This window comes from Atractosteus spatula, chromosome 2, assembly GCF_055471065.1.
Source record: "Atractosteus spatula isolate fAtrSpa1 chromosome 2, fAtrSpa1.hap1, whole genome shotgun sequence".
NCBI lineage: Eukaryota > Metazoa > Chordata > Actinopteri > Semionotiformes > Lepisosteidae > Atractosteus > Atractosteus spatula.
The window spans coordinates 1,517,161-1,527,665 of NC_142707.1; positions in this window are offsets into that span (position 1 = coordinate 1,517,161).

Below are 10,505 nucleotides of genomic sequence, written 5' to 3' on the forward strand. Positions count from 1 at the left end.
TGTGATTAATGGTGAGCATGATTCTCTGCGGTCTCCAGTCGCACGAAGACAGCAGACCTGGAGAAATCCATACGCAGTTTCTGCAGGGTACTCTCCCCTGGCGCTCCGAGGTGTCTGTGAGGAGGCTGGGGTCACCTGTTTAACTCTTTAACCTGAGCTCCCGATTTTAAAAGCGCTCTGCCGTGGTCTGTAAGAAAAGCATCTAGCGGCTCAGAGAGAAATTTCCCAGCCGAGTGGCCATTTCTCAGTCGTTTTTAAAAATACCGCACAAGTTAAATATGTCTGCTCACCACACACCCCAGCGTCTGAAAAACAAGTATTTAATCTCCTGTCAGATTCAGTAGTTCGGACCTCATCTTGCTGAGGATCTCCCTGCATGTTACAACAAAAACCCAGAGCAAAAGTTTTCAAAATTACTGTTGTGTTCTTTATCAAATTGTGTGCAAAGCAAACCTCACACACACAGCCTTACTTGTGTTAGCAGTGATGGCAGTGGAATAGATTTATAGAGCTTGTGGTCTTCATTATGTCATACTGCAATGTGCACTGTGAAAACCATTTTCTGCCGGTCATAAACAGGGCTTAGGTTGAAATTTCCAAAGTCTAACAAGCTTTTCTGTTTTTCTGAGTTTGCTCTGGGAAGCAGCCTTGTCATTATGTTTACAGCTGAGACTAAAATGTCTTTTTTTTTAGTTAAACAAAAAGTTAATGAAAGGAAGATAAGATTTGAAATCATTTTTCAGCATGTATATGCCTGGCTAAAACCATTAGCTGCATGTCAATTTTTTTAAAAACATAGACGTTCAGCCCTTGTTCAGCATCTGTTGTTAGGCTGATCAGTAACCTATTGATCTAAAGGCTCATCCCGCTCTTCTGTGGTGAGGGACTAATAATACTGTATGTTCGTTTGGAAGATTCAGGTAGAACACTAGGCTGCTGTGGTTCTTCTTTCTAAGTCAGGATTGCCAGGAACTCAGAAAGCGGGTTGCTGCATTAGATAATGAAACAACATCCACACAAATACCAGCCCTTCTCTTCGGCACTGTGACACGATATCTGTCTACCTGAAACACCTGAGCCGATCAGAAATGCCTGAGGATTCGCCATTCCTGGGCTGACAGAAGTAAGTCCGGTGCATAGCACATGTGCTGTGGGTACAGTGGAGACCCTAGTGCGGACTCGAGCAGGTGCCCCGGGTTGATATGCAGGGAGATATCCAGGAAGCCAGGATCTCTCCCCAGAACAGTCTGTTCTACACTGGCTGACCGAGGCAGCAGCCTGGCAGCTCTCAGCAGAGATGCTGGTTTCCCGTAGCTCTCGAGACAGATGCTTTTGCAAGTTTATGAATCGTTCAAAATTGCACCCCAGCCACCTATAATTTAGCTAAAGCAGCACAAACCCTTACTGCAAAAAGTAGAAACTGACACATGAGAAATAATGTTTCAATTTTTTATTTCCTTTAGGGTAGCCTGGAGAGCTTTAAGTCCGCTCGTTTCCTCTCTCCTCATCCTTCACCTGGAGTCGCTACATTATTCTCTCCCCATCCCTCCTGCGTGCACACTCCGACACTGTCCTCCGGCCCGGCTGCTTCCTTGCTGTCTCCTGCACCCCCTCCCTTGCCCACCCCCCTCGGCTGGACCCTCAGGTCCCTGCCGTTCTCCTGACATCTCGGGGGGTGCGAGAGCTGGCCCCCCTTCCTTCACCTTGACCCTCTCCCCCCCGGGTCGCACTATAAGGCAGTGACTCAGAAACCTCAGGAGCCCCAGAGAAGCGTTACGCTGACAAGAAAGACACAGTAATGTTAATAAGGAAACTCCCTCCTCCTTCCATAACTCTGCTGCAGAACTGATGCAGAGTTCCCTTAAAACTTTCCAAACTAAGGACAGGAATATTAGCCGCCAGGACTGTGGGGCGGTGCAGGCCTGGGGTGCTCTGTAGGATTTCTGGAAAGAAGGACTGAATCATTCCATTTAACCTTCACTGGGTCAGTTTAGCCCGTCTTCCTCCGGCGGAAGACGCAGACGGGACCCAGTGGTCTGGAGCTGGGATCCCAGAGTCGGGCTGCACGAAGGGAAAGAACATTCTGGGACGAGAATTCATCCAAAATACCCGAGATTAAAACAGATGAGAGGGAGCGGCCCACGAAAACAGGCAGCTGAACAGGCATCTTGGCAAGCCTTTTTGTTTCTTATTATTCTTAATACTTTTTAAAGCTGTTTTAATATTCAGAATTCCTGACTGGAAATCTCCCAGAAAAGAAAACCAAGCCACTGTCTTCAGAGCACGTCCAGCACTGCTGAAGCAGCGCGCCACCCAGTCAGCGCCTCAGAAGGGGCCGTCATTAGTAACAGCCCGTCTCCTGCCTGGAAGTGCAGGGCATAATGGGCTTCGAGTTCTCTTCCCCCTCTGATAATGTTAATGGGAACGAGCGCAGTGTGCTGGAAACAGGGAGGTCAGTGAACCTCCATCCGCACTGAGCCTGTTGTGTGCAAATGTGTCTGTTGGCACTTCCAAATCAGTTTAAAACAGAAACAAATCATTTTACTATCACACCAGTTATGACACCTGTTCTCTTTCAGTTTTTTACCAAGTGACATGTATTGTCTTGTTACCTTTCTGCGTCTGTGGGCCTCGTATATAAGACATTGACATGAGAAATGTAGCAGCACAAGAAGGGTGTTGGTGGGGGGGACAGTTGGTTCACATTAAAAGCGTTTGTTTGTGTTGTTCAGAAGATGAATAGTTTTGAAAAGCATTGAACGTCTTTTCTCCCAGTGGGGCTTGTTGTTAGATTGCGTTAACCAGAAGGCTCCCAGCAAGAACTGGCTTGCTCTGTCTGCCGGTGAAGGAAGAGCAATCAATTATCTGAAAGATGATTAGTTCGGACTTGCTTTCAGGAAGCATCAGCACTAATTGGTCAGATGTTGGGCCAATTAAGAGACTGACAATTTAGGCCCTGACAGCCTGCATTTGTGAATTTCCTTCTGGTTTTGAAGCTCCAGAAGTGCGCACACACATGCACTTTCTGTGCCCAGTCCCATGCCCAGGCAGGGCACAGAGATTGCCAGTGTCTGTGTCTAGCCAGGGCAGGTACAGCTGAGAGAGGGGCTGCCTGACTGCGGATTCGTAACTGGGGAAGGTGTTTCAGACAGGTGGACATTCCTTGCCATTATTATTAATATGCAGGTTAAATAATCCAGAAATAATCCATAGTGACTGCTACACACATCACCATAACCGTGGAAAAATGTCCATTTCAGTAACACATATGTGTTCATTTTACCTGGCAAAGGTGGCTGTGTCACATTGATCTGACTTGATTAGAAGCTATAAGGCAGTTTTCCGTCCTTTCGTGGCTCAACAAGAGATGATTAATATTATTTTTAAAATATTATGAATACCCCTCTGGTGGTGCTCCAACCTGCAGTGGCTCTTTAGTAACAGCAACATGAAAAACCCTTTCAATCAGATAACTAGTGGGATACAAATCTTTATATTTCCTGCCTCTGGTATTGTTTATTGTAGAAATTGGTGTGTTTGATTCTGTGAATAACAACTGAATAGGTGCAGCGATCTGGATGGATGACAGCTCTCCAGGTGGCTGGTCAGTTTAAAGAGGGTGTCTAAGGGTCTTTAACACTGTGAAAGACAGATTGCTATGTCACTTAAAACAATAATGGGTGATCAGAATTGCTGGACATTACAGGGTTCCAGATGGTACCTACTCCTACTGCTCAGCTGGTCAATATATCAGCCCCTGATATTGCCCAGGAAATATTAGCCCCTGTTTTCAAAACGATTTGCTGGAACATTAAAGAATCCAAATATCTCTCCCAGGGCTAAGGGTCTCATTAGAGACTAGTCTTCTGATGCTGCTGGTCGTTCAATCACACACAGAAGGCACGGGGATCAATAACTATCGATTCATCGGCAAGTCACAACATTCTGAATTAGCGCAGAATTGCGAGTCTTGCTGAGCCACACTGCAAACACATCGGCAGCGGACCTTTCAGATTTTCTGAGGCCTTATTTCCTTCGTCATCTTTAGCGATTCACCACTGACACGTTCCAATGTGTGGCAGCTTTGCTGATGCAAGTTGCCAGGTTTCGCTCCTTAAACTAGGCTCGTAAAAAGCAGGTTCTGTCTTTAAAATATACACTGCGAAGAGTGACCCAGGGCTCTGCAGCCTGTAAGGCACTGAACAGATCATAAATGATGAATAGATGTTATTTCACTGCAGGTACAAACCTAGAGATGTTCTCTCTCTATATCATTTTAACAAGCAGGCGCATCACTAATGACTCTAAACTGATTGCAGGTTGCAGGGGGCAGACCGTGAGCTCACGCGCATGGATTGCGGTGCATATCGCATCCTGCCCTGCATGTCAGGGCATGCTTAGTGCTACAGCTTGTATCTCCTGCTTCTCTCCCTCCAGACACTCTCCTTAGACAGCTGCTCCGCCCGTGCCTGTCCTGACTTCAGGATCCCACTGAACCTCTCCTCTCAGGAGAGCTCCCATTCCCATAGAGTTCCGCAAGGCTGGCAGCAACGGAGACCGGGCTCAGGGAATGAAAGAGGGAGTGCGGTTCACGCCCGTGCGCTAGCAGTTTAATTAACCCCCAGGGGAGAGCCATTGAAATCCACATCAGGGCCTACAAAGGCAACTGTTCCTCGAATTAACAACATCATTGTAGAATAATTTCATTAGAGAGATATTTCCAATAAGCCGGCAATTAGCCGTCCTCCCAAATCGGGGAGAGATTGCGCAGAAACCGCAGACGGTGCTGCAGGAAGTTACTGACGCTCGGAGCTCCAGCCGGGCCACTGCAGGGATTCTGAGGAGGCTTCAAACCTCCTGCCTCCCGAGCTGAGGGGATGTTGTCATTTCCCTGGACACCCCTCTGACCCAGCTGGGAGCTTGTATGCCTGCACTCCCATTCCCCTTTGCAGAAAACACAGGCCACTGCACGGTAGCGCTAAGCGCCCACGAAATCAGGCCCTGCTGTCCCTAAATCAAGAGGACCTCCTGCTGCGGGGGCTGGGGGCCTGAGGTCAGAGCTGTCTGCGTGTGCGCAGGCAGGGCCTGCTTCTTCCAAAAGGCAGAAGCCTGGGCTTGAGTATGGCCGCCTCTCCTGAAAGATCTGCCCAGCCCGCGAGCTCCAGCACCCAGCCTCATGACACACAGGGAATGGAGCGTGACTCACCCGGAGCAGGCTCTGGATTGCTCCACGAGCGGGATTTTATCTACACTAACTCTCTGACATGCACTACGGATGTAATAATTAACCACAGCAGTGCAGCACGCTCTATAAATGGATTTTGCTCGTTATAATCAATTGTGGGCAAACTGCCTGCTCCATAGCAAGGAAATCAGATGGGCACTTTGCTCACAGTTTGCTTCCGAGGATCAGTGCATTCCCTTAGAGTTAGCAGTGGGTTAGAGTAGGAAGCTCTTCTTTACACAGAGAGGAGTGAAGTGCCCAGTCAGGCTGAGGGTGCTGAGGCACAGGGGAGTTATTCCACTGGGTTTGTGAGGCTGTGGGATCACTGAGCTGGGGAGCCCACGCCCCTGTGTCGCCTGTGACCTGTCTGCAGCTATGGAAATAAGAAATATTGCAGGGTCCATTCAGTCCATTTCGGTTGTTTTGCAGTTTATTAGGTTAGCGAGTCTTAAATTTCATCCAGCTGGTCCTCGATGGAGCCCAGAGTTTGGACCTTTTCTTTAAGTTCACATCTGAAATTAAATGAACGGACGCTGAAGGCAAGGAACTGACCTCCATGAAAAGGATGTCACTTAATTACTTAATTACGAGCAGTAATTATCTTGTACAGAAAGACTACGGGCAGAAGGCAGAGGAGTCCCGTCCTCTTCTGCAGTGTGTCGCCCCAGTGTGGAGGAGGGGTTTCCACGGGGCTGCCCCTCTCCCAGAGCTCGGGGGATCCTGGAAGGCATAAGGGAAGCCTTGCTGGTGACGAGAGGGAAGGAGAGAATTCCTCCCAGCAGGGCCGTCATCACCGTGGGCACTGTCTCCATGGCAACCATGGCGGCAACCCACAAGCAGTGACACGGCCTGCCTGTGTCGCTGGGCAGCCAGTTAGACACTCCTGCGCGCTGGCTGTGGCACTCATCACCAGGCCATTACAGAGAAAGGAGACCCGGGATCAGGGGGCAAGAACTCCATGGCCTTTCGTCCTGGAGGACTTTGGAAAAACCTCCAGAGCTTATGTTTGTGGTGGCTTGATGGGTTCTCCTGAACTGAGGCAATGAACCGTTTCTCAGGAGAGCACTTACCCAGATGTGGAGGGGTCTTCTACCCCCCAGCAGGGAACAGTGACGTTACCATTACTGTGACAGCCAAGGGTCAGGGGCTGCGGTCTGCAGACATCCTGGGCCCCTGTCCTCCGGGGCAGTGAGACGGACTTCTACAAGCACATGCACATGAGGAGTGTTACAGACAAGAGCAGGCCACTCCGCCCATCTGGCCTGTTTGATTGTTAGTAGCTAATTGATCCAAGGAACTGATCCAGCCATCGCTTGACGGAAGCCACAGTATGGTTGCTTAGTTTGTTCCAGACTCACTCGGCCCTTCCCATAAAGAAGGGTCTCCTGTTCGACCCTGCTGCCTCTCTGTGTAAAGAAGCACCTCCTGCTCTGCCCCTGGTTTTAAATGCACTTTCAGGTTTGCTGTTGATTCTGCGGAAGTCCTCTCTTGAGGCTTGAGGCTGCTCGTGCAGTTCTCTAGGTTACTCACAGGCCAGCGGTTCCTCCTCTGTCTGTCCCTGTCCTGGCAGGACAAGCCCCTTCTGCTGCTAGCAGAGCAAATCTGTGTGCCTCCTGACAGATGCAGTGTCTCCAGCAGGTTGTACTGCTCTTATGGTCCTAGGCCTTGCACACTACACTGTCGCTCCTGAAGGCTCTCCTGGCCTGTCTCTGCCAGTGCCCTTGAGGATCAGGTCCCCAGTCGTCTTGGTCATGAGGTAACTAAAGCAGCTGCCGTGTGGCACAAGAAGAGAGTTGTGGAAAGTGAAGTCAGCTGTCAGTTGTCGTCGAGCTCAAGGGGATTCAGAATCGGGGAACTGCTTCACTGCACCCCGTGTGTTTCAGCACCACGGAAAGCGCAGAGTCACTGTGGGAGCAGTGCTTTACTCTCGTGTCCGTGCTTACAGCCGGCCAGGGGATTCTGAAGCAGTACTAATAGGGTCGAACTCACGGCACACCAGCAACAGATGTAGGAAAACCTTTCGCAGCAGATGAGTCCATTGGGGTCGTTGTGCTTACAGAGGGGAGCTTCTCTGCCCCCCCTCTGCCCTCTGGGCAAGTGGAGGCCCAGAACTGGAATATTTTAGCTCCAAACAGGTTCCTTCTTAGCTGGAACTGTTCACCCCCCTCGTGCCTCCTGAATCCCCACTCTTTATCTCCGAGCTCGAAGCCGAGCTGAGTGGCGATCATCGGAGCTGGAAACGTGTTCCCCTCTAGTACTGCTTTCGGAATGATGAATGGGGGTAATTTCAGTTCTGCTGTACCTACCTGACTACAGGCATGCCTCTCGTTTTATTCCATTTCATCTCCTGTTCTGTACAAATGATTTATGTTCCAGGACAGGCCAATGGGAGAGCAGCCGTTTGCGTGACAAAGCGAGAGATTTCTAGTATTTTTTTTTCTTTTTTTCTTGCACGTAGAGTCTGAATATGAGGAACTCTTTAGGCCGGGCTGTTGCTGTTTGTACAGATAATCTCCTGTGTTCGAATTCAAAGAAATGACCATGAGGGACTGGAAGACTAACGGGTGCCACCCCTTAACCTTTAAACTCACACTCACAGGAGCAGAAAAACAAATGTTTCCAATTCTAGGTTCTAAAACTGCAGGGCACTTAATGGCAGCAATGATCATTGCCCTGTAGAAAACAGAGGGCATTTTGGTCATTTTGTTTTTATTATTACCGTTTAAAACAGAGGAGCTGTACCTGCCCAGATTGACAAGGGATATGAAGAATTAACTGTGTATCTTTAATCCTGAAGCTATTTCTATACGTCAGTCTACATCACAGCTTGCGAAACAGGGGAGAGTTTGCAGAAACAGCATTTTACTGAACATAAAAACAGTTACAGACGAGAGGAGTCATGCAGCCCATCTGGCCCTTTTGGTCGTTAGCAGCTAATTGATCCAAGGATCTTCTCCAGCTGTTTCTTGAAACGAGGCTTCTGTATGGCTGAGTAGTTTGTTCCATGCACCTGATACCCTTTGTGTAAAGAAATACCTTGTGTTCTCAGTTTAAAATGCCCCTCCACCTAGTCTTGTGTCCTCTGGTATGTGTTTCACCCATGATTCGGAAGAGTTTCACCGGGTGGGCTTTGTCAGTACCTTGGAGGATTTTCCAGACTTGGTTCAGGTCCTACAACAACCTGCTCCGTCCAAGAGCAAAACTGTTCCGTTTGTAGAAATCTGGCTCTGGCCTGGAGTCATTGCTCCCAGCCTAGCCTGAGAGCATTTTACACAGACACCTGCTGCTGTATGTGGCACCTCAGGAATCGCTGAAAGGTGAGGATAACATCATCAGGAATAGCCACTGGGTCATATTAAGTCCAGATACCATATGTGTCTAGAAGTGCAATATCTTTTTTGTAATATGGAGACCAAAATTGTACACACTATTCTAACTGATATTACATTGTACAGTGTGGTGCATTGTGCGATTTTCTGGTTGGTCTTACAGATCTCCTGTTCCTGAGGACTGGTAACTCTTGACAATTATTGATGGATTAAGCAAGTAATCTGCTCAATTAAGAGAACTCTGACCTTCGAGGGCTGGAAGGTACTCTGAATATGGTCCCAAATCATTTTTAAATGACTTTAATTAGTCAAGTCACCTGCTTTATTGGTCACATTAAAAATGTTTCAAGTCTTCACAAACTGGTGAGCTCACTGTAAATCCTGTGGGATTTTGGAGTGTCCAGTGCCAGGGATGAAGACCCATTTTCTACACCGTTTACTAATCCTCTGACAAAAGAAGGAAAGTCAGCAGGCCACAGTGTCTTCAGAGAAGGGAAACTGAACACCACCTCTAATGTAATCCTGTTTACAGCACAGTCAGCCACTTCCACATTCTTTGACACATTCACCATATCTAGTTTAGAAAATACAAGCCTGCATCGGTTTATGTTGACAGTAGACAGATTTTTCAAATGTGGAATAGCCACTATTTTCAGCATAAACCCATCCAACTGGGAATCACCAGTTGTTCATGATTCAGTTTTGCAGCTATAACCCCTGCACTACACAGGGTGAACCTATGGCCACGCCCACCTGTCAGAGCCAATCGTCTTTTGAAATGCTCTGATCTCTGCGATGTGAGTGGGATTGGAGGTGTGACGCGAGTCACGGGGCTTGTCAAAACCTGAGAGGACCCTGGCCAAACAGCAACCCCACCCTGGTGGCTCATTGTGCACTGTCACCCCTGACATAACCCAGGCTTGGACAGCAAGGTCTGGGACACTGCCTGCACTGCAGTGAGCAACTTTAACTGGACGGGCAGCCCCAGCACCGATGCTTTTAAACCACGTTAAAAAAGAAAAACTTTTTTTGCAGTGGTGCACAAAGCAAAAACCTGCCAGCACAGGACGAGAGTAATGAGAAATAGCTCCTCAGGCACTCTGCTGACTTTGGCGATACTGTTCGGCGTGTTCTGCACTGCAGAACCAAGCCACTTAACACCATTCAGACACGCTTACTGCTCTCTGATCACCCCCTGGTCAGGCATCCGAGAGGCAGATGTACAGTAACAGTCTAATGGAAAAGACCGCATGTTCTGCAGTGGAGCCCGCTGTGAGTCAGTTTGCCTCTTTTCTTAGGACACTGAAAACCAGACTGCTCTGATCAGCAAAAGAACAAAAGCACGTTTCTAACAGGACCCTGGTGTGATCCCTCCAAGCACGAGCCCTGCCTGCAGAGTGAATGAGCAGTCTCTCGATCGCTCCGCAGAGCTGAGCGCTCCGGGCACAGTGGGTCAGGACGTTTCACTCCGACATGTCTGGATCTCTGATCTCCAGGTTGTTTCCTAACACTGTTAGTTTGTAAATCTTATGAATATTATCATATTCTGTCCTATCTTCTTTGATCCTAGGTAGTTTCACATTCTGGAGTGTATTCAATTTTCCATGTGTCCAACTCCTTGTATTATTATTATTAAATTATTATTATTATTATTATTATTATTATTATTATTATTATTATTATTATTATGGTACTAATGTTTAATAATCTTCAGCAGTGGAGAGAAGATGGACATGTGCTTTTACTTCCATTCTTGATAACTGTTTTCCATTCTAAACACACTGCGGTTGCTTCCTCCTGCGCCCTTGACTGTTCTGCCATTGTTAACTTCCCCTTGCCTGAGTGCGGATCGAGCTTTCTCCAGGCAGGAGAGAACAATGGGAGGGCCAAGGGGACCTTGCGCTCTGAAATATGTGAAAAATGTCAGACGCCACAATACTACACACACAAGC